This window comes from Monodelphis domestica, chromosome 4, assembly GCF_027887165.1.
Source record: "Monodelphis domestica isolate mMonDom1 chromosome 4, mMonDom1.pri, whole genome shotgun sequence".
NCBI lineage: Eukaryota > Metazoa > Chordata > Mammalia > Didelphimorphia > Didelphidae > Monodelphis > Monodelphis domestica.
The window spans coordinates 274,685,724-274,708,205 of NC_077230.1; the positions used below are offsets into that span (position 1 = coordinate 274,685,724).

Below are 22,482 nucleotides of genomic sequence, written 5' to 3' on the forward strand. Positions count from 1 at the left end.
CAATATTTGAATTAATTTTTCTGGCTGCTTACAGTATTTTCTCCTTTACCTGGGACTATCAGTCCAGGCAGAGGAAGGACAGCAGTGGGGTGGGGTGAGAGGGGAGGGGAGATGTAGTTTGTGATGTCTTTCAGGAGGTGATTAGTGGTTGCTCTCAATTTCTTTTTTTTTATATATTCACAGCCCAATCACTTATTTCATTCTTTCCTCTTTGAAACTTCCATTTTGCCAAAGAAAAACAATTAAGGAAAAATGATTACATTGACCACATCTGTCCATGTATAGCTTTCCATTCTAGAAATCCTCCTCCTCTCTGGGGTGGAGGAATATGTGTTTGGAGAGAAGTATATTTGATTACCTGTTCACTTTGTTTTCTTTTGTTGTTAATTTGGAAGTTTTTATTTAATTAATTAATTTAGAACATTTTTCCATGATTACAAGATTCATGTTCTTTCCTTCCCCTACCTCCAACCCCCTCCCATAGCCAACACGCAATTCCACTGGGTTTTACATGTGTTATTGAACAAGACCTATTTCCATATTGTTGATATTTGCATTAGGGTGATCATTTAGAGTCTATATCCCCAATTATATCCCCATCAACCCATGTGATCAAGCAGTTGTTCTACTTCTGTTTTTCTACTCCCACAATTTTTCTTCTGAATGTGGATAGTGTTCTTTCTCATAAGTCCCTCAGAATTGTCCTGGATGATTGCATTGCTGCTAGTAGAGAAGTCTATTACATTTGATTGTACCACAGTGTATCAGTCTCTGTGTATAATATTCTCCTGGTTCTGCTGTTTTCACTCTGCATCAATTCTTGGAGATCTTTCCAGTTCACATGGAATTCCTCCAGTTCATTATTCCTTTGAACACAATAATATTCCATCACCAACAGATACTACAATTTGTTCAGCCATTCCCCAATCCCCTCATTTTCCAATGTCCATCAATTGGGGAATGGCTGAACAAATTGTGGTATCTGATGGTGATGAAATACTATTTTGCTATAAGGAATGATGAACCTATAAAACCTATAAAAACTGAGAAGACCTCCATGAACTGATTTGGAGTGAGATGAGCAGAACCAGGAGAACATTGTACACCAAAAGTGAAACATCATGGGACAATCAAATGTAATAGACTCTGTTACTAATAACAATGCAATGATCAAGAACAATCCTGTGGAATTTATGAAAAAGAATGCTACCCACATCTAAAGAAAGAACTATGGGAATAGAACTGCAAAAGAAAGACATGTGATTTATCACTTGGTAATATGGGTATATGATTTGGGGTTGTGATTTTTAAAAGATTACTCTTATAAATGTGAATAATATGGAAATAGATATTGAGTAATAAGACATGTATAAACCAGTGGAATTACTTGTCAGCTCTGGGAGGATGGCAGGGAAGAGGAGAGGGAGAGAACATGAATCATGTAACCATGGAAAAATATTCTTTTTTTAAAACCCTTACCTTCCATCTTAGAATCAATACTGGGTATTTCTAAAGAAGAAGAGTGGTAAGAGCTAGGCAATGGAGGTTAAGTGACTTGCCCAGTGTCACACAGCTGGGAAGTGACTGAGGCTAGATCTGAACCCAGGACTTCCCATCTCTAGGTCTGCCTTTCAATTTACTGAGCCACCCAGCTGCTCCCAGAAAAAAATATTCTTTAAAAAAATAATAATGTAGAAAAAAATAAATAAAATTTAGTTCAGCATTAAAATAAATAAATCACACAGTTACAACTTAACATATTAATTAACAAAATGATTATAAGCCAATTAATTAAATGTCTCCTTACACTCCCTTCTTTGGCCCAAAGTTGGACATGTCCCACAACAGGCCAATAATAAATACATAGAGGACACTCCTCTATGGGCAATGCATAGTCCAGAAGGGGCATTTCCACTACTGGGACACACAGAAAACAATTGAAGGGAAGGAAAGGAAAGGGAAAACTTATGAGTCGATTTTTAAAAATATATAGGGAAAGCAAAGATTTACAAGATCTTCGGAATGAAAGCAGTCACATAAATGCAAAATAAGGAAAAAAGTCAGAAAGCTTAAGAAAAATATGAGAGCATATTTCAAAAGAAATATTAAAATCATTTACCTCTTATGGTTAAAAACTTGATGGAGATATAAATTTTCAATGTAAGATCACAAGCATCAGATAGATGCACATAATTAAAAATTTACACATGTATTAATCTGATACTGGCAAGCTTTCAACTGGGGCAGAGGTAGTATACATACTGTAAGACCTCCTATGAACAGACAGCAGCTGCTGTGAGGTGTGACAAGGAAATCACTTTAAAAGACTGATATATATTAATTTAAGGTCGCCAAGGAATTCAGCTATGTAATTCCTAAATGAAAACTCAAGTCAGCAGTCAACCTTTTATGGAGTTTAATTACAAACAGGAGGAAGAAAGGAATTAGAGATAGAGAGAGAGAGGGAGAGAGAAAGGGGAGAGAAGGGAATAGGGCTTAAATACCCCTTCTGTTTAGGCTGGGCCAAAAGGCCCAAGCCCTTAGATAGCTGGGGCAAAGAAAAGAGATCAGTCCCTATTATTCACATGACCAAAATGGAGAAACAGTCTCAGAAGCCCCCACCTTCAGCTTCCTTCAGAGCAAGCTTCTCAGAGCACACTCCAACCACTCAGACAAACTCCTCAACCCCCACCCTGAGTCTTCAGACACCTCTATCTTTAAGGAAACCATCCAAGTTCCCTCCCCTCAGTTCTCACATCTACCAATCACTGTCCATCAATTTCCCTGTGCCAATGGAGGCTCTAGCTTAACCCAGGACCGCCCAGGGGTCTCTGGCTTTGCACATGTCTGTTGAAGGTCATATTTTCAAATAATTAAATCTTTGATCCTTTGCTACAGCCCTTTCTAAATCCTGTTAACCTGAGTAGGGTAGAGATTGATTCCAAGTATCTCCATTGTATCAATTCTAAAATCAATCATGACTCAAAGAAATTCCTGTTCTATGCTTAAGCATAGGTCAAAGTCCTTTCCATTGTTCAGCAAAAGGTTTCTGTCCTAAAGTAATCTTAAGAAGGGAGGAGGAGGAACCTCCCATGCCAATGGGGTTCACATTCCAATAGACTATCAGTAAGAAATTTTCCAAGTATGAAATTTCCCAATGGTGAAATTTCCAACATTTATAAGTCTAAGGAATTTTAAGGTTTACAGAGGTACCAGCAGAAGCTAGAACTGAGTTGGAGGAAGGGGGAGGCTGTCTCTGTTGGTGGCCCAAAGTAGCAGGGATAGCCAGGAGAAGCTTCCAAACACAGTGTCAGGTACTCAAAATATGGCTCTTGATAAGACCTGATGATGGTTCATTGGGTACTTCAGAGTCATAAGATGTTAAACAGAGAGGTCTATCAATAGTTGCAGGTATAAAGGTCTCTAGGGGAAATGGTTACCTTTATAGAACCAACATCTTACTTCCTAGTCAGAAGTGTGAGTTTTGCATTGCAAAGCCCTTTGACTTGTATACTTAGCTAGGGTGCATTACGACAATCTGGGAGGGTAAGTATAAAGAACAAAAGTTTTTTTGAAAATGTCCAAATATTAGGGCAAAATCCTAATTGGAATCAGTGCTGGCCTAGTCAAAAGAGATGTCAGAAAAGTACATGGCCCTTGCTTAATTGTCAAGGAATCATGGACTCTAGTGACCATTATGATCATGACCTAGAAAAGAATAGAAATTGGGGAAATTCTCCCAACCATGAATGGAGTAGAAAAAAGGGAAGAAATTAAATGAGTTCCTCTGCCCCTGAGAAACTTACTGGAAACATAATTCAAGTTAATTTTAAAAGTCATTAAAGGACTATGTCAAAACTCCAAATTTCAAAATTTCAAGGGCATTACATTGAAGTACTTAAGAGAGAAAGCAGACTAGGTCATTTTCAAGTGAGACAAGTGTGTTGTTGTGAGTTGAATGACAATGAAGGCTTGGGGAAGGTTGAAAGAAATTCTAACTGAAAAGAATGATCAATTAAGAGAGTGTTAAATTTAAATTAATATCCAACAACTCCAAGTATTATATTTTATAAGATTTATTAATAATCTCTTGAAGTAGAAGAAATAAAGAACAAAAAGTAAAATCCCGAGTAAAGCCATGTGAGTAAAATTCTCCTGCCTGGCACTCACTCAACCACCACAGCCAAGTTCCCAAGAGAAGAGAGCAAGAGGGCAGAGCTACACAAAACTTATATCTTCCCTATGTTAGTACATTACTATAGATACATAAATGTGATGCTGGGAAAGAGAGTCCCTGAGGAGCAAATTCTAATTACACAAGAGGTTAAACAAGGACATCAACAAGTTGGAATATGTCAGTGGCTTTATTAATAGACAGAGGGTTTAGGCAAGGTGCTCCATGTTAGTAAAGAAAATCCAATAAGGATAATGTGTCATCTAAACAGTTCATATCCCCCAGTGCCTTGAAATATGATTTTGTTCCCATAGCTGAATTCTATTCTGCCCCAAACTTTCCAAAGTACTTTTTCTGAATTTTTTCCTTTGCTCTTGTCAAACTTACATTATAGTTACTCTTTCTAAGCATTTGACATGAAAGAGAAAAGATATGTGAAATGATGGCCTGAGTTGAAATTATTCAACAAATACTAATTGCATACATTCAGAGCATTGTGGACTATATACAACATGTTGATAAGACAGTGCTTAAACTTCTTTTGTGTTTCATTTATGTTCTAGGACAATGTTGATCAAAAACTACTAAATAAATTTGATGATTTATATAAGAAACTGGAGATAAGGACTGGATCTATGATTTCGTTAATTTAGGGAACTCCCAGGTGAGAAAATTCCCTCTACAAAGGAAAGCACCCAAGCTATGTTCTCTGGAACTTATTGTCTAAGAGAGTTGCTTAGGGCACTGAGAAGTGACTTTCCCAAGATCACATTGCTAGTACATATTAGAGGTGAAACAAACCCCATGACTTCAAGACCAGTTCTCTATCCAACATACCACCTACTTTTTAATGATTTATGTAAAAGAAATGGAAAACAAGGCATCTGGTCTCTCTTTATATGTCCACTAATAGGAAAAGATGACTAGGCAATAAGTTAATAAATGTGGTCTTTATAGAAAGCCCATCTAGAACAAAAGAAAAAAAAATTTGTTTATCTAGAAATGACATCTCGGTTTTTCTATACCAACTATCCCTAAAGAGGTTAATGAAATTGTTGACTTTTCTTAATTTGTTCATTAAAGCTGAGCTATACTGAGAATGAACTGAGGAAGACAATTAGCAGGAGTAAACTTTCAGAAAATGTCAATGATAATACTATGACTATGACTTACCATAATACCTTCAAGAAGTCTTAGGGTGTTAAAATTTATTTCAGGAATGTCAATTCTAGCCATGCAATGTTAATAATCCCTAATACTCAATCAGTGAACAGTTGACCAGCTCTTGCCAAGTGACCTGCTATGTATTTAAAGTCTCTGGGAGATGTGACAAAGAAATCACTTTAAAAGACTGATATATATTAATTTAAGGTCGCCAAGGAATTCAGCTATGTAATTCCTAAATGAAAACTCAAGTCAGCAGTCAACCTTTTATGGAGTTTAATTACAAACAGGAGGAAGAAAGGAATTAGAGATAGAGAGAGAGAGGGAGAGAGAAAGGGGAGAGAAGGGAATAGGGCTTAAATACTCCTTCTGTTTAGGCTGGGCCAAAAGGCCCAAGCCCTTAGATAGCTGAGGCAAAGAAAGGAGATCAGTCCCTATTACTCACGTGACCAAAATGGAGAAACAGTCTCAGCGGCCTCCACCTCCAGCTTCCTTCAGAGCAGCACAACCTCTCAGAGCCAAAAAACTCTCCCACCAACCAGAGCCAAAACTCTCCAACCCCCCCCCCCAGTCCTCAGACCCCTCTATCTTTAAGGAAACCATCCAAGTTCCCTCCACTCAGTTCTCACATCTACCAATCACTGTCCATCATTTTCCCTGTGCCAATGGTGGCTCTAGCTTAACCCAGGACCGCCCAGAGGTCTGTGGCTTTGCACATGTCTGTTGAAGGTCATATTCTCAAATAATTAAATCTTGCTCTTTTGCTACAGCCCTTCCTAAATCCTGTTACCCTGAGTAGGGTAGAGATTGGAATAATTAAATTTTGATCTATGCTGCAGCCCTTCCTAAATCCTGTTAGGACTGAGTAGGGTGGAGATTGCAATTTCCAAGACCTGGTTCTGTCATTCCAAGTATCTCCATTGTATCAATTCTAAAATCAATCATGACTCAAAGAAATTCCTGTTCTATGCTTAAGCATAGGTCAAAGCCCTTTCCATTGTTCAGCAAAAGGTTTCTGTCCTAAAGTAATCTTAAGAAGGGAGGAGGAGGAACCTCCCATGCCAATGGGGTTCACATTCCAATAGAGTTCCCACTCTCAATAGGAAAGTTTTCAAGTATGAAATTTCCCAATGGTGAAATTTCCAACATTTATAAGTCTAAGAAATTTTAAGGTTTACAGAGATAAGATGAAGGAGGGGAACTATATAAGAACTAGAAGATAAATACTCACTTCAGCAGCACATATACTAAAATTGAAAGGATACAAAGAAGATTAGCATGACCCCTGCTCAAGGATGACATGCAAATTTGTGAAATATTCCATATTTTATTTGGGTGTGTGTTGGGGGGTTTGTTTATATATTATTCACTTATAAAAATGAATAGAGAATTATGTTTTACATGATAATACATGTATAGCCCAGAAAAAAATAATTTTTAAAAGAAATAGAAGATAAAGATCTTATCCTTGAAATATTTCCAATGGAACTAGGGCCAAAGGCTATGAATTTCTCTTAACAGGATTTATAAAATTCTGGGAAAGGCAACCTGATGACACATTTGCAACTCTATTGAACCCATATGCAAGAAATTAAAACTTTCTGGAGCAAAACCTTTACCATAGTAGCCCAACCACTCTTGATATCCATCCATAAAGAAGAAAAATGAATGACTCATTAAAGTTTCCCATGTTTTCCCAAAAGGAATCCAGTAGACAAAATTCATCTTCACTCCAGCCTACTGACTCCAAAACCAAATTTCTTTCCCAGGGAAAAGTCTGATAGTAAAATTCCTAAGAGAGAAAAAAATGAGAGATCATAAATCCTCTCATGCCAATCCCCAATACCCCTTCCTTAGATAGCTTGACTGCAAGAAACTAATCACACCTAGTAATTCATAAGAGAAGTCCACCCTTTGGCTCCTTAGCTCTCCTCTACTGTTAGGACATTGTAAGGGATACAAAATGAGCTAGGGAGTTGGGCCTTTCAGATTGTGTTCTCCGCCCCCTTCTATAAGCCCCAGGGAAGTTTCCTTGCCTCCTACTAAGACATTAGCTGATCAGCCACAGTCCTACCACACTGATCATAAGCCGGTTCCTATTGGTGGAAAGGAATAGTAGCTACCCATGGGGCATCTGACATTAGAGAGGCTCTCAGTTCCCTCCAAGGTCTACTCCAAGCAGCATCCAAAGCCACTGCCCGCTCTGAGTTTGCCAGCTCCAGGACTGAGGACATTGATAGAAAATGGGCAAACTTCTCTTAGGCATTTCTCTTCTCTGCTTCACATGGACTGGGTCTTGGGAACATGTAAAGGATCGAAATAAACTTTCTAAATCTGGTAAGGAGTGACTGACAAGGAACTATTTTCTTCTCTCTAGATACTAATGTCCTTCTCCACACCCATTTGAGGACTACTAAGTCTTTCCTCCCAGACTGTGCTAGTTTTGAGGAGTCTGGAACTGAGGCTGGGCTATTCCCCTTGGAACTAGCAAGGAAGCCACTGGTAAAGAATGGGAGTTATGCCTTCTACTGTTAGTCTTCTTCAGTCATCTCCTGTCCTCTCTGCTTGTCCCTTCCCATGGTTTCAGCAAGGGAGAAAAGCCCTGGAAAAGGACAGACCAGTGTGGTCATAGGTAGGGTTGGTTGCAGAGAATGGGACCCCAGATTTCCCCCCAAAAGCTTTCCAGCTTCCATGACAACCAGAGCTACTTAGCAGCTTAACATTTACATCCTGTTTTCTGTTATGCAGACTTTATATTCTCTCTGAAATGTACAACATGCAACCTGATGACTCAAAATGGAAAGTGCGAAAAAGGATATGGTACCTGTATTGCAAAACCCGATGAGAGCTGTTCAACTATGAAACAATATTATAGTAGGTGGAATAAAGGGAAGGTGGACTGATTTATTAGGTCTGAGGTAATCTTTATAGACTCATACAAGTTCTGGCTTTGGACATCTCAGTCCCTGGGCTAGGGAGACTCCTAGTGGTTATGCAGGTAAAATAATCCTCTTTGTTAGTCCAAGGATCCCTGGGAGGTGTGTTCCCATGAATGATGCTAAACTGAAGGTAAAAGCATTTCAAGTAAGTTTTCCTATATCATAAGTGCTGGATGGAAAAGGAATGGAGGTGACCATTGTGATTATCTTGAATTCTCTAATCTAGACCCTTAGAAATGTTTGTCTCCCACTTTCCTAGCTGGAATCTTTTTTTTTTTAATTTTAATTATTTTTTAGTCAATTTAGAACATTATTCTTTGGTTTCAAGAATCATATTCTTTCCCTCCCTTCCCTCCCCCCACCCTTCCTGTAGCCAACATGCAATTCCACTGGGCATTACATGTGTCCTTGATCAGAACCTATTTCCATGTTTTTGATGTTTGCACTAGATTGTTCATTTAGAGTCTACATCCCCAATCATATCCCCTCAACCTATGTAATCAAGCAGTTGTTTTTCTTCTGTGTTTCTACTCCTACAGTTTTTCCTCTGAATGTGGATAGTGTTCTTTCTCGTAGATCCTTCCGAGTTGCTCAGGATCACTGCATTGCCATTAATGGAGAAGTCCATTATATTCGATTGTACTACAGTGTATCAGTCTCTGAGTACAATGTTCTCCTGGTTCTGCTCCTTTTGCTCTGCATCAGTTCCTGGAGGTCATTCCAATTCACATGGAATTCCTCCAGTTTATTATTCCTTTGAGCACAGTAGTATTCCATCACCAACATATACCATAATTTGTTCAGCCATTCCCCAACTGAAGGGGATCCCCTCATTTTCCAATTTTTTTGCCACCACAAAGAGCACAGCCATAAATATTCTTGTACAAGTCTTTTTCCTTATTATCTCTTTGGGGTACAAGCCCAGAAGTATTATGGCTGGATCAAAGGGCAGGCAATCTTTTATTGCCCTTTGGGCATAATTCCAAGTTGCCCTCCAGAATGGTTGGATCAATTCACAACTCCACCAGCAATGCATTAATATCCCAACTGGGCCACATCCCCTTTAGCATGTATTAATCTCCATTGCTGTCATGTTATCCAATCTGCTAGGCATGAGGTGATACCTCAGAGTTGTTTTGATTTGCATCTCTCTGATTGTAAGAGATTTAGAACACTTTTTCATGTGCTTATTAATAGTTTTTATTTCTTTAACTGAAAATTGCCTATTATGTCCCTTGCCCATTTATCAATTGGAGAATGGCTTGATTTTTTTGTACAATTGGTTTAGCTCTTTATAAATTTGAGTAATTAGATATTTGTCAGAGGTTTTTGTTATGAAGATTGTTTCCCAATTTGTTGCTTCCCTTCTAATTTTGGTTGCATTGGTTTTGTTTATACAAAAACTTTTTTAATTTGATGCAATCAAAATTATCTATTTTACATTTTGTGTTTTTTTTTCCTAGCCCTTGCTTGGTTTTAAAATCTTTCCTTTCCCAAAGATCTGACATGTATACTATTTTGTGTTCACCTTCCTAGATGGAATCTTACAAATTGCAGTGATGTCATGTAAAACCAATTGCAGGACAGTAAGAAGATTGGTAAATAACAAGGAGTATGACTTTCAATGCTGTGTGGGTCGAAACTACTGTAACAGACTCTAGAAGCCCTGACTTTCTCATCCCTCCCCATACATACATTAATCTCCAGGGAATTATGACCTCAATATGAAAACTATTTTGGCATTCTTCTTTCTGAACTATGTGTAGCTCCAAACTAGCAAGTTGGTTTTTCTTACTCCTACTTGCAGAATTCATTGATCAGTTCTTTATCTCTTTCCCTTCCCAAATAGTACATGTTGTCCATGTATAGGAAGATGACTTGAATACATCATACTATAAAGGGAACTACTTCTTGAATTAGACTTTTTTTAAAAACCCTTACCTTCCATCTTAGAATCAATACTGTGTATTGCTTCCAAGGCAGAAGAGTGGAAAGGGCTAGGCAATAGGGGATGAGTAACTTGCCCAGGGTCACACAGCTGGAAAGTGTCTGAGACCAGATTTGAACTTGGGACCTCCCATCTCTAGGTCTGGCTCTCAATCCACTGAGTTACCCAGCCACCCCCTTGAATTGGACTTTTTGAGAACAAGATACCTCTCTCTCCCATTCCTTCATCTTCCCTTGGACACAACTCCTAATATCCAAGTTATTGCCAAAGTCTATCAATTTCACCTCTACAACTTTCCTATACATGCCTCTTTCACTCCTCTGACACAGCCACCACTGCAGGCCCTCATCATCTCACACATATTATTGCAATAGTCTCTTAGTGGATCCATATTCCTCAAATCTCCCCCTTTTCCAATTCATAATCCCTTCAGCCACAAAAGTGATTTTCCTAAAGTACAGATTCAATCATTTTACTCCCCTACTCAATAAACTCCAGTTGTAATTAACATAAAAGGAAATGGAAATCTAAACAATCTCATCTCAGAAAAAGAAATTGAACAAACCATCAATGAATTATCTAAGGAAAAAGCCCCCAGAATGGATTCACAAATAAATTTTACCAAACATTTTAAGAACAACCGATTCCAATAATCTAAACTATTTGGGAAAATTGCTGAGGAAAGAACTCTAATAAATTCCTTTTATGAAACAAATATGATGTTGATATCCAAACCTGGAAAAGCAAAAGCAAAAAAAGAAAACTATAGACCAATATCTTGTTGAGTCATTTCTAAGCACAGGAATGCAAATAAGAGAATCAGTCTTCAAGCCAAAAAGAAATAGGTTTATTGCAAGAGGGCTGGTGTCACAATAAAGCCAGACTTCTGGTCAAGACCAAAAGAACCCAAGCTTCATGAGAGGACTTCTTTTATACCCCAAGAATATCACAACTTATGAAATAATCCAACTGTGATAAAAATAGAGAGATGTGGATTGGTTGAAGCAATCAGGAAATACTTCTTATTGGTAGAAGTCATTTGATAGACAAGGGGGTAGTGGGGAAGCCTGAAACCTATTTTCTAAGCCTGATGATGTCAAGGATGATGTATACTAAGATGACCAGGGTAAGGAGGAGGTGCTAGGCCCCCAAGTCAGACGAAAGCCTGATGATATATACTAGGGTATAAAAAGATCGGATTAATTATCCCCTGCCCGTTTTTAGATTTAATTTAGATTTAATCACCAGAAGCATATACACTCCACTAACAACTGAGAGGGGGAGGCCTGTGACCCACGTGTGCAATAGTGGGTGATGAATTAGAATCAACTGACTGTCCCCTGGGCAGTCCTCAGCAAAGCTTTAACTGTAATTGGTACACGTAAAATGAAAGGAAGCCACAGGAAGTGATGAAAAGGAATAGTCTTTTAAAATGCCAAGAACTTCCTGTGAAAAGGTCTTTCGCCTTCAAACTTGATCTTGAAGGAGCTCCAGCTTGAGACCTCAGACTTCTCTTGGACTTTTCCTCTAGAACTACCATGTAGGGTGAGTGAAAAAGGCTGACTCCTTTCCTGGACTTTCTGAAGGGACTAGCCTCAGGAGAGGCCTACCCTCTTAAGAGAAACTTTGTGCATCCCCAGGTCCTTGGTTCAAGGCTGAGGCTCCTCTGGCTAAGGACTAATTAGCCCTGCCTGGGTTGAGTCAGGGGTAGGAGCAAAATACTTAGTATGGTTCCGGGTAAACATAGCTGCAATCTAGATGCGAATCGCTTCCGCTCCCCTGGCACCAAACAAAATAGACTACCTCAAAAGAGCATAAAAATCATCCTTGGAAGAATGGAGGGACTCTCCAGAAGGCCACAGCAATGAAGGTATGTGGGGTTTGAACACTTCCACAATATAAGAAGTAGGAAAAGCTTGCACAAAAACGTGAACTGAGTTGCCCTCCACCCCCCACCCCCACGTAACCAGGGTAGGGGCTCAGCACGTTCACCAGGGACAGTGAGTAAGTGAGGAGCATCTCTGTCTGGGGAGGGCGGGGCACACCAGGGTCCTTGGGATCTAAGGAGGCCTGCCAGGGTACTAACCCTTAGGGAGATTTCACTGGAGAACCCTGCTCACTAGAGAATGCACAGACCGCAGGGGCCCTTGCAAACTGCGAACACTGTGGAGATGCTATAAACTGTAGAAACTGCCTGAGGCCAAAGCTCCTCTCCACACTAAAGTCGGGGGCGGGGGGGGGGGGGCAAACCAGGGTCCTTGAAAACTGACAGGGGCTACAAGGGAATTACCCCCTCGGAGCGGTATTGCAGGAAAATCCTGTGCACAGGAGAGAAGAGACCACAGAGCATGGGGGCGGGCCAGCACACTAACAAATCTCAGAGTCTGGGAAAAACCAGCCTGAGGCAAAAAGCTCCACCACTTAAATCCACAGAAAACCCGTCCATAACAGCCAGACCTCTGACCAAAAAGGAAAGGGGAAACCACCAAAGGGATGGCTAATAGTGCCCAAGATCAACCCTTCAAGAAGAAAGGGGAAAAGGTGACTATTGAAAACTTTTATGGAGGGAAAACCCAGGCTACAGATGAAATTCAAACAAAATCAAAACATGCCCCCCAAAATGGAAATTATCCATAAGCTCTGGAAGAACTCAAAATAGAGCTTATCCAAAAGATAGAAACCTTCTGGCAAGAAAAATGGGGAAAAATTCAGAAAGAGATCAGCAGCCTGACAGACAACAACTCAAAATTGGAGAAAGAGCTGGAAGCATCAAACAAAAGGGAAGACCAAACTGAAAAGCAAACCCTGTCCTTAAAGACCAGAAGTAAGCAACTGGAAGACAATGATCTTGCAAATAAGCAAGAATTAATAAAGAAAAGTCAAACAATTAATGAATTAGAAGAAAACATAAAATATCTCAGTGACAAGGTGACAGACCAGGAAAACAGAGGAAGGAGAGACAATTTGAGAATCATTGGTCTACCTGAAAAAAACAGAGATAAACAAAAATCTTAATGCCATACTACAAGAAATCATCAAATAAAATTGCCCTGATGTTCTCAAACAAGGGGGCAAAATAAAAATAGAAAGGGTTCATAGAACACCTTCTATACTAAATCCTCAAAAGACAACCCCCAGGGGTCAAGATGGCCGCTTAGAGAAAGCTAAAGTTCAGACTTCCGGAAACCCTTCCTTACCGATCTCAAACTATATGCTCCTAGGGCACCGAAATTCAAAACGAACAACAGCATAGACCCCAGGAATGCTCCTCCTGGACCTGGATCAAAAGGTACAGCCCCCCAAAACGCAGAACCCAAGATCACTCTGACCTAAGGAGTAGGCAGAAGGAAGGTCCCAGGACCCATCCCCCCCAACCCAGAGCACTGAGTCCGAAGCATCAGAGGGAACCTCAGAGCCTCAGGGCCAGCTATTCTGAAGGCTGCTTCCTGAAAACAACCTGACTCAGTAGCGGGAGCACCCAACACAGACAGCAGGGAAACAGAGGGGGGGAACCTGTGGCCCCCTGGCTGGATCCTTCCATACAAGTCTCACGGAAGGTCCCTGCCTCAGGGCATACTCAGTTCAACCCAACGGAAGTGAATCCTATCAGGAGCCCTCAGAGCTCCAGGAAGTTGTGGCCCCTCCCCCCTCAGAGTACAGGGTCTTCTGGCCGGCAAAGGCATTGAAACACCTCTCGGAGAGTGCCTAGCCAGGCTCAGAGTGTGGAAGTAAGGCAACAGAAAACATTGGGAGGGAACTGAGGAGGGCAGTAACACCAAAACACCAGGAATTCCTGGTTTCCCCGGGAAGACAGAACAGCTGAGGAGAATGGGCAATTTGCCTAGGGCTAAAGCCTCTAAACACCAGACAGAGATACGAAAAGCTATTCCTCCCCACTCAGATAGAGATGGCAAACAGCACAGAAGCACAAAAGCCTCAAAACTCCAAGAAAAACAAGAAGAAGGGGGCGACTTTGGACACCTTTTATGGAGCAAAAATACAAAATACAGAGGAGATAGAAGAGGAAACACAAGCAAATGCTCCGAAACCTTCCAAAGGAAATGGAAACTCTCCACAAACCCATGAAGAATTTGAATCCGAAATGATCAAAAACATGGAAGCCTTCTGGGAGGAAAAGTGGGAAATAATGCAAAAGAAATTCACTCATCTACAAAATCAGTTTGACCAAAGTGAAAAGGAAAACCAGGCTTTAAAGGTCAGAATTAGGCAACTCAAAGACAACTAGCAAGAATTAATAAAGCAAAGTCAAAAGACCAAGAAATTAGAAGTGAACATAAAATATCTCATTGAAAAGGTCATAGACTTGGAAAATAGAGGGAGAAGAGACAATTTAAGAATAATTGGACTACCAGAGAAGCCAGAAATAAATAGCAAACTCGACATCGTGATACAAGACATAATCAAAGAAAATTGCCCAGAGATTCTAGAACAAGGGGGCTATACAGACACTGAAAGAGTTCACAGAACACCCTCTACACTAAATCCCCAAGAGACAACTCCCAGGAATGTAATTGCCAAATTCCAAAGCTTTCAAGGAAAAGAAAAAAATCTTACAAGAAGCCAGAAAAAGACAATTTAAATATAAAGAATGCCAATCAGGGTCACAAAAGACCTTGCAAGTTCCACTCTGAATGACTGTAAGGCATGGAACATGATTTTCAGAAAGGCAAGAGAGCTGGGCCTTCAACCAAGAATCAGCTATCCATCAAAACTGATTATATTCTTCCAAGGGAAAGTATGGGCATTCAACAAAATAGAAGATTTCCATTTTTTTGCAAAGAAAACACCAGAGCTCTGTGGAAAGTTTGATATCAAAAAACAAAGAGCATGGAATGCCTGAAAAGGTAAATATGAAGGAAAGGGGAAAGGAGAAAAATGTTATCTTTTTCTTTTACTCAAACTCTCTTCTATAAGGACTACATTTATATCAATCTATGTATATTAACATGTAGGGAAAACATAATGTGTAAATAGGGGCAAAAGAAAAACCAAATAGAATAATCTTTCTCACACAAAGATTCACACGGGAAGGGGAGGGGAAGAAAACTCCTATAAGAAGGAGAGGAAGAGAGCTTTTACTTAAACCTTACTCTCAGGGAAATCAACTCTGAGAGGGAAGAACATACAGATCCACTGGGATCTTGAAGTCTATCTTACCCAAAAACGGTAGGGAGAAGGGAAAACTAAGGGGGTAGGGGGGAGGGAACACAAAAAAGGGAGGGAAGAAGAGGGGCAGGGGGAGGGAACAAAAAGGGAGGGGCTAGAAAGGGAAACATATGAAGGGAGGGGACAAGGGGGATTGATTTAAAATAAATCACTGGATTAAAAGGTAGAGCCGAAGAAGAAAGGTTAGAATTAGGGAAGGATATCAAAATGCCAGGGAGTCCACAAGTGACAATCATAACTTTGAACCTGAATGGGATGAACTCACCCATAAAACGTAGACGAATGGCAGAATGGATTAGAATCCAAAACCCTACCATATGTTGTCTTCAAGAAACACACATGAGGTGGGTAGACACCCACAAGGTCAGAATTAAAGGATGGAGTAAGACCTTCTGGGCCTCAACTGATAGAAAGAAGGCAGGAGTGGCAATCATGATATCTGATAAAGCCAAAGCAAAAATGGACCTGATCAAAAGGGATAGGGAAGGTAATTATATTTTGTTAAAAGAGGCTGTAGATAATGAGGAAATATCACTAATCAACATGTATGCACCAAATAATATAGCACCCAAATTTCTAATGGAGAAACTAGGAGAATTGAAGGAAGAAATAGACAGTAAAATCATATTAGTGGGAGACTTGAACCAACCATTATCAAATTTAGATAAATCAAATCAAAAAATAAATAAGAAAGAGTTAAAGAAGTGAATGAAATCTTAGAAAAATTAGAATTAATAAACATATGGAGAAAAATAAATAGGGACAAAAAGGAATACACCTTCTTCTCAGCACCACATGGCACATTCACAAAGATTGACCATACACTAGGTCACAGAAACATGGCATACAAATGCAGAAAAGCAGAAATAATAAACGCAGCCTTTTCAGATCACAAGGCAATAAAAATAATGATCAATAACAGTACATGGAAAACCAAATCAAAAATTAATTGGAAATTAAACAATATGATACTCCAAAATCGTTTAGTTAGAGAAGAAATCATAGAAACAATTAATAATTTCATCGAGGAGAATGACAATGGCGAGACATCCTTTCAAACCTTTTGGCATGCAGCCAAAGCAGTAATCAGAGGTAAATTCATATCCCTGAGTGCATATATCAACAAACAAGGTAGAGAAGAGATCAATGAATTGGAAATGCAAATAAAGGAACTCGAAAGTGACCAAATTAAAAACCCCCAGAAGAAAACCAAACTAGAAATCTTAAAAATTAAGGGATACATTAATAAAATCAAAAGTGATAGAACTATTGATTTAATAAATAAGACAAGAAGCTGGTACTTTGAAAAAACAAACAAAATAGACAAAGTACTGGTCAATCTAATTTAAAAAAGGAAAGAAGAAAAGCAAATTAACAGCATCAAAGATGAAAAGGGGGACATCACCTCCAATGAGGAAGAAATTAAGGCAATCATTAAAAATTACTTTACCCAATTATATGGGAATAAATACACCAATCTAGGTGACATGGATGAATACATACAAAAAATGCAAACTGCCTAGACTAACAGAAGAAGAAATAAAATTCTTTTTTTTTTATTTTTATTTGGTTATTTCCAAACATTATTCATTGGAAACAAAGATAATTTTCTTTTCTTCCCTCCCTCCCCGCCCACCACCTCTCCCATAGCCTACGCACGATTCCACTGGGTATCACATGTGTTCTTGATTCAAACCCATTTCCATGTTGTTGGTATTTGCATTAGAGTGTTCATTCAGAGTCTCTCCTCAGTCATATCCCCTCAGCCCCTGTAGTCAAGCAGTTGCTTTTCATCGGTGTTTTTACTCCCACAGTTTATCTTCTGCTTGTGGATAGTGTTTTTTAGATCTCTGCAAGTTGTTCTGGGACATTGTATTGCCACTAATGGAGAAGTCCATTACCTTCGATTGTACCACAATGTATCAGTCTCTGAGTACAATGTTTTCCTGGTTCTGCTCCTCTCACTCTGCATCACTTCCTGGAGGTTGTTCCAGTCTCCGTGGAATTCCTCCACTTTATTTTTTCTTTTAGCACAATAGTATTCCATCACCAACATATACCACAATTTGTTCAGCCATTCCCCAATTGAAAGGCAGCCCCTCATTTTCCAATTTTTGGCCACTACAAAGAGTGCAGCTATGAATATTCTTGTACAAATCTTTTTCCTTATTATCTCTTTGGGGTACAAACCCAGCAGTGCTATGGATGGATCAAAGGGCAGACATTCTTTTATCACCCTTTGGGCATAGTTGCAAATTGCCCTCCAGAATGGTTGGATCAATTCACAACTCCACCAGCAATGAATTAGTGTCCCTACTTTGCCACATCCCCTCCAGCATTCATTACTTTCCTTTGCTGTCATGTTAGCCAATCTACTAGGTGTGAGGTGATACCTCAAAGTTGTTCTGATTTGCATCTCTCTGATTATAAGAGATGTAGAACACTTTTTCATGTGCTTATTAATAGTTTTGATTTCTTTGGCTGAGAACTGCCTGTTCATGCCCCTTGCCCATTTATCAATTGGAGAATGGCTTGATTTTTTGTACAATTGATTTAGCTCTTTGTAAATTTGAGTAATTAAACCTTTGTCAGAGGTTTTGATGAAGATTGTTTCCCAATTTGTTGCTACCCTTCTGATTTTAGCTACATTGGTTTTGTTTGTACAAAAACTTTTTAATTTGATGTAGTCAAAATAATTTATTTTACATTTTGTGACTCTTTCTAAGTTTTGATTGGTTTTAAAATCTTTCCCTTCCCAAAGGTCTGACATGTTTTATGGGTGAGTTCATTCCATTCACATTCAGAGTTATTATTACTAGCTGTGTATTTCCCAGCATTTTGATTTCTGCTCCTTTTCCTGCCTTTTCTTCTTTCACTATTTCCTTCTACACCAATGTTTGCTTTTGAACAGTCTCCCTTGTTCCCACCCTTATTTTACTTCCCTTTCTACCCCCCTCCCTATTTATCCCCCCCTCTTAATTTCCCTGTAGTCTTTCTAAAGTTAACCCCCCTGCTCCCTCCCTCTCTTGTACTGCTTCCCTTCCCACCAGACTGTTTGTTACCCTTCTACTCCCCTACAGGGTACAAATCAATTCTCTGCCCCCAATGGATTGGATTGTTTTTCCCTCTAAAAAATAGAATTCTTAAATAATCCCATATCAGAAAATGAAATCCAACAAGCCATCAAAGAACTTCCTAAGAAAAAATCCCCAGGGCCTGATGGATTCACCAATGAATTTTATCAAACATTCAGAGAACAGTTAATCATAATACTATACAAACTATTTGACATAATAAGCAAAGAGGGAGTTCTACCAAACTCCTTTTATGACACAAACATGGTACTGATTCCAAAACCAGGCAGGTCAAAAACAGAGAAAGAAAACTATAGACCAATCTCCCTAATGAATATAGATGCAAAAATCTTAAATAGGATATTAGCAAAAAGTCTCCAGCAAGTGATCAGAAGGATCATCCACCATGATCAAGTAGGATTTATACCAGGGATGCAGGGCTGGTTCAATATTAGGAAAACCATCCACATAATTGACCACATCAACAAGCAAACCAACAAAAATCACATTATTATTTCAATAGACGCAGAAAAAGCATTTGATAAAATACAACACTCATTCCTATTAAAAACACTAGAAAGCATAGGAATAGAAGGGTCATTCCTAAAAATAATAAACAGTATATATCTAAAACCATCAGCTAATATCATCTGCAATGGGGATAAACTAGACGCATTCCCAATAAGATCAGGAGTGAAACAAGGATGCCCATTATCACCTCTACTATTTGACATTGTACTAAAAACACTAGCAGTAGCAATTAGAGAAGAAAAAGAAATTGAAGGCATCAAAATAGGCAAGGAGGAGATCAAGGTATCACTCTTTGCAGATGACATGATGGTCTACTTAAAGAATCCTAGAGATTCAACCAAAAAGCTAATTGAAATAATCAACAACTTTAGCAAAGTTGCAGGATACAAAATAAACCCACATAAATAATCAGCTTTTCTATATATCTCCAACACAGCTCAGCAGCAAGAACTAGAAAGAGAAATCCCATTCACAATCACCTTAGACAAAATAAAATACCTAGGAATCTACCTCCTGAGACAAACACAGGAACTATATGAACACAACTGCAAAACACTCTCCACACAACTAAAACTACACTTGAGCAATTGGAAAAACATTAACTGCTCATGGATAGGACGAGCCAATATAATAAAAATGACCATCCTACCCAAACTTATTTATCTATTTAGTGCCATATCCATTGAACTACCAAAATACTTCTTCACTGATTTAGAAAAAACGATAACAAAGTTCATTTGGAATAACAAAAGATCAAGGATATCCAGGGAAATAATGGAAAAAAAAACACAAATGAGGGGGGCCTTGCAGTCCCAGACCTCAAACTATATTACAAAGCAGCAGTCATCAAAACAATTTGGTACTGGCTAAGAAACAGAAAGGAAGATCAGTGGAATAGACTGTGGTGGCCAAAAACTGGAAAACAAGGGGATGCCCATCAATTGGGGAATGGCTGAGCAAATTGTGGTATATGTTGGTGATGGAATACTATTGTGCTAAAAGGAATAATAAAGTGGAGGAGTTCCATGGAGACTGGAACAACCTCCAGGAAGTGATGTAGTGCGAGAGGAGCAGAACCAGGAGAATTGTACACAGAGACTAATACACTGTGGTATAATCGAATGTAATGGACTTCTCCATTAGTGGCGGTGTAATGTCCCTGAACAATTTGCAGGGATCTAGGAGAAAAAAACACCATTCATAAACAGAGGATAAACTGTGGGAGTAGAAACACCGAGGAAAAGCAACTGCCTGACTACAGCGGTTGAGGGGACATGACAGAGGAGAGACTCTAAATGAACACTCTAATGCAAATATTATCAACATAGCAATGGGTTCAAATCAAGAAAACATGTAATGCCCAGTGGATTTACGCGTCGGCTATGGGGGTTAGGGGGGGGGGAAGAAAATGATCTATGTCTTTAATGAATAATGCTTGGAAATGATCAAATAAAATATTTTTAAAAAAAAACAAAGCAGCAGTCATCAAAACAATTTGGTACTGGCTAAAAGACAGAAAGGAGGATTAGTGGAATAGACTTGGGGCAAGTGACCTCAGCAAGACAATATATGATAAACCCAAAGATCCCAGCTTTTGGGTCAAAAATCCACTATTCGATAAAAACTGCTGGGAAAATTGGAAGACAGGGTGGGAGAGATTAGGTTTGGATCAACACCTCACACCCTACACCAAGATAAATTCAAAATGGGTGAATGACTTGAACATAAAGAAGGAAACTATAAGTAAATTAGGCAAACACAGAATAGTATACATGTCAGACCTTTGGGAAGGAAAAGACTTTAAAACCAAGCAAGACATAGAAAGAGTCACAAAATGTAAAATAAATAATTTCGACTACATCAAATTGAAAAGCTTTTGTACAAACAAAACCAATGTAACTAAAATCAGAAGGAAAGCAACAAATTGGGAAGCAATCTTCATAAAAACCTCTGACAAAGGTTTAATTATTCAAATTTACAAAGAGCTAAATCAATTGTACAAAAAATCAAGCCATTCTCCAATTGATAAATGGGCAAGGGGCATGAACAGGCAGTTCTCAGCCAAAGAAATCAAAACTATTAATAAGCACATGAAAAAGTGCTCTATATCTCTTATAATCAGAGAGATGCAAATCAAAACAACTCTGAGGTATCACCTCACACCTAGCAGATTGGCTAACATGACAGCAAAGGAAAGTAATGAATGCTGGAGAGGATGTGGCAAAGTAGGGACACTAATTCATTGCTGGTGGAGTTGTGAATTGATCCAACCATTCTGGGGGCAATTTGGAACTATGCCCAAAGGGTGATAAAAGAATGTCTGCCCTTTGATCCATCCATAGCACTGCTGGGTTTGTACCCCAAAGAGATAATAAGGAAAAAGATTTGTACAAGAATATTCATAGCTGCACTCTTTGTGGTGGCCAAAAATTGGAAAATGAGGGGCTGCCCTTCAATGGTGGAATGGCTGAACAAATTGTGGTATATGTTGGTGATGGAATATTATTGTGCTAAAAGGAATAATAAAGTGGAGGAATTCCACGGAGACTGGAACAACCTCCAGGAAGTGATGCAGAGCGAAAGGAGCAGAACCAGTAGAACATTGTACACAGACTAATACACTGTGGTATAATCGAAGGTAATGGACTTCTCCATTAGGGTCAATGCAATGTCCCAGAACAACTTGCAGGGATCTAAAAAACACTATCCACAAGCAGAAGATAAACTGTGGGAGTAAAAACACCGATGAAAAGCAACTGCTTAACTACAGGGGCTGAGAGGAAATGACTGAGGAGAGACTCTAAATGAACACTCTAGTGCAAATACCAACAACATGGAAATGGGTTCGAATCAAGAACACATGTGAAACCCAGTGGAATCACGCGTCGGCTATTGGGGGGGTGGGGCAGAAAAGAAAACGATCTTTGTCTCTAATGAATAATGCTTAGAAATGATCAAATAAAAAATTATTTAAAATATAAATAAAATTTTTTTAAAATTTTTTTAAAAGACAACCCCCATGAATGTAATCACCAAATTCAAGAGCTTCCAAGCTAAGGAAAAAATCTTAGAAGAAGCTAAAAAGAGAAACTTCAGATACAGAGGTACACCAATAAGGGTAACACAAGACCTAGCAGCAAACACGCTAAAAGACCACAAAGCATGGAACATGATAGTCAGAAAGGCAAGAGAACTGGGTCTTCAACCAAGAATCAGCTATCCATCAAAACTAACTATATACTTCCAGGGGGAAAGTATGGGCATTCAACAAAATAGGAGATTTCCAAGTATTTGCAAAGAAAAGACCAGAACTCAGTGGAAAGTTTGACATCCAAACCCAAAGAGCAAGAGAAACATGAAAAGGTAAACATGAAAGAAAGGGAAAAGGAGAAAAGTATTTTTTTTCTTTTATTCAAACTCTCTCTTATAATGGCTACAATTAAATCAAACATATATACTAATATA

At 39.0% G+C, this 22,482-nt stretch overlaps 1 non-coding gene across 1 annotated transcript; it reads left to right on the forward strand.

The window, feature by feature from the left end:
- Positions 1 to 6,561: 6,561 nt before the first annotated feature.
- Positions 6,562 to 6,668, forward strand: LOC130454097 (U6 spliceosomal RNA). Its single transcript, XR_008911781.1, has one exon. It is a non-coding gene; the product is annotated as a U6 spliceosomal RNA (small nuclear RNA).
- The last annotated feature ends 15,814 nt before the right edge of the window (positions 6,669 to 22,482 follow it).